This window comes from Solanum dulcamara, chromosome 3 (assembly GCF_947179165.1).
Source record: "Solanum dulcamara chromosome 3, daSolDulc1.2, whole genome shotgun sequence".
NCBI classification, from domain to species: domain Eukaryota; kingdom Viridiplantae; phylum Streptophyta; class Magnoliopsida; order Solanales; family Solanaceae; genus Solanum; species Solanum dulcamara.
In genome coordinates this window covers 28,763,448-28,766,831 of record NC_077239.1, presented here as the reverse complement: position 1 = coordinate 28,766,831, position 3,384 = coordinate 28,763,448, and positions in this window count along the sequence as shown.

Sequence of the window (3,384 nt, the reverse complement as noted above, 5' to 3'; positions counted from 1 at the left end):
TTGAACACCTTACTTGAAGAATTTGAACCCTAGCCCTCCTTCTATTCTCCAATTCTTGCTGTCAAATAATCTAAGTGTTAATGAGAGTATTATGTATTCAGGGTTCTATTAGGAGATTTAATTTAGTTCCAAAACATCAGGGTTATGCTTTGGGAAGTGTGGGAAAAAACCAATCTACCCTTCTTTAAAACTTGAAATTGGTCATTTATGAGTCGTCATTACGACTCGTAGGAACTTTGGAAGATTGTCAATTCCATTTGTGGAACTAGGATGGAAAAGGTTGTGGTCTACAACTTAAGTCTACGAGTCATAAACCATTCGACGAGTCGTAGACTTGACTCATCTTACAGGTCTCTAAACTTCTGATGAAATTGCATCTATGAACTTTTTCTATTAGTCATTCTTATGGCTCATAGAATTTTTGAGGAGTAGTAGATTCCTTTTGTAGAAGTGACATTCAATTTCTGGATTTGACTAAGTGTTAGGGGGTTCTACGAGTCATCTCTACAATTTGTAGAAACTCTTATGATTTGTAATGTCAGTTGTAGATGGATTCTCATAACCCAAAATTTCACCAAGTGCTGGAAGGGTCTATGAGTCTTCTTTATAACTCATAAAACCGCCTATGGGTAGTAGAGGACACTCGTGGTCCACTGATCAGCTTATTGTTTTTCAACTTTCCCCATGGTTCTTACACTCTGTCTGTGCTACAATAATATAGGGTGTTACAATATCTTTACTTTGGGATCATTCATCCTCAAATGAAGTCCTACCTAAGGGTTTACTGAAGACATGAATACAATCAAGACTCAAATACTTAATCAATCAAACAATCACTACTTAGATTCAAGAATACACATTGAATATTCAAACTCGGAATGAACTTTAAATCAGAGATATGAACAAGGAACACTACCATTATCATCATCATTAGGAGGCACAAATAGATGGGGTATCTAGCTTTCATAACCTTTTCAACTTCCTATGTATCTTCTTCAACAAACTGATTCCGCTATAGAACTTTTAATGATGCTACCTCATTGGTTCTCAATTTACGAACCTGACGATAAAAAATCTGAATTGGATTCTCTTCATAACTCAAACTCTCTTTCACCCTGATTCTCTTAGTCTAGAAAACAATTAAAGGATCTTCTAAATAGTTCTTAAGCATAGATATGTGAAACACAGGATGAATAACTGCTAGCTCTGGTGGTAACTCCAACTCATAGGATATATTACCAACCCTCTTCACAATCTGATAAGGAACAATGTAGAGGGGACTAAGCTTTCCTTTCTTTACAAATCTCATTACACCCTTCATGGGTGAAAACTTCAATTATACCCAATCGTATAGTTTGAACTCCAAATCTCTCCTCCTAATATTAGTGTAGGATTTCTGGAGACTCTACGAAGTTCTCAACCTCCCTCAGATGATCTTCACTTTTCCATAGCTTGATGAACCAAGTCTGGTCAAATCAACTCAACTTCACCAACGTCAAAATACCCAATTGGTGATTTACATCTCCTGCCATATAGAGCTTCATATGGAGCCATTTGAATGCTCAAATAGAAGCTATTACTGTATGCAAACTCAATAAATGGTAGATGATCATCCTAATTACCTTTGAAGTAGATTACATAGTCTCTCAACATATCCTCCAATGTCTGTATTGTACGCTCTGCTTGGCCATCTATCTACAAAAGAAAAATAGTTCTAAAGTTCACTCTTGAACCCAAACCCTTCTGCAATGACATCCAAAACTGAGTAGTGAACTGAGCTCCCTATCTGAGATGATACACAAAGAAACTCCATGCAGTCTAACAATCACTCGAAGGTACTACCTGGCATAATCCTCTATGGTGCCCATAGTCTTAACTGGTAAGAAATGAGCCAATTTGGTCATCCTATCAACAATTACTGAAATAGAGTCATGCCATCTATGGGATCACGGTAGACCTATAATGAAGTACATATTTATCATCTCCCACTTCTAATCTAGAATTTGTATATCCTAATCTATTCCACAAGGCCGTTCGTGCTCAACTTTCACTTATTGGTAGTTTGGGCATTTGGACACAATATCCACTATATTCCCGTTCATCCCACTTCACAAATATACTTCTCTCAAGTCATGGTACATCTTTGTAGAACCTAAATGGATGGAATACTTGGAGTTATGGGCCTCTGCCATAATCCTCTCTCGAATACTATCGAAGCTTGGAATATAATCTCTCTTGATACCTCACCACTCCATATCCCCCATTGGCAAAAGCCATTACCTTCTGCTTGTGAAATCACATTTTATTTGGAGGAGAATGGGCTATAGATCTTGCTTTTCTTTCACTTATGCAACTAGCGATGATTCAATATTCCGAACAATAGTACCACCATAAGTTGAGTCAAAAAGTTGGACTCCTAAATGTGCAAGCCTATGTACCTCTTTAGTTAATTCTGTCTTTCCCTCTTCTACATGAGTTGTGCTTCCCATAGATAACCTACTAAGAGCATCAGCAACCACATTAGCTTTACCTATATGGTAGAGAATGCTCATATCATAATCTTTGAGAAACTCAAGCTATCTCCTCTACCTGAGGTTCAACTCTTTCTGAGTAAACACATATTGTAGGCACATATTATCTATGAACACATCAACATGTATGCCATATAGATAGTGGCACCAAATCTTGAGAGAGAATAATATGACTGTAAACTCAAGGACGTGATCATGTAGTTTCTCTCATGAATCTTAAGATGTATGGAGGAATAAATAATAACCTTACCCTTCTGCATCACAATAAAAAAAAACTATCGGTTCCCTCGGGTAGGGACAAAACTGAAGTAGTAGTCAACCTTATTTTTAATTTCTGAAAACTCCTCTTTCAAGCATCTGGCCATTGAAACTTATCCTTCTTTTGAGTAAGCTTAGTCAATGGTGAAGATATAGATGAGAAACTTTCAACAAATCTACGGTAATAGCCGTCCAAACCCAACAAACTTCTTATGTCAGTCAGGGATATGGGCCTTGGCTAGTTCTTAACTGCTTCAATCTTTTGTGAATCAACTCATATACCCTCGCCGGATACAATATGGCCTAGGAATGCCATAGAAGAAAGCCAAATTCAGACTTTGAAAACTTAGCATACAACTCCCTATCCTTGCGAGTCTATAGAACAATTCTGAGATGATTAGCATGCTCCTCCTCACTCCTCACTGGTCGAATAAATCAATATATTATTTGTAAATACAATAATAAACATGTCCAAATATTATTTGAACACTCGATTCATCAAGTCCATAAATGATGCAGAAGTGTTAGTCAGACCGAAGGACATAACAAGAAACTCAAACTGACCATATCGGGTTTGTAGGGCGGTCTTTGGGAT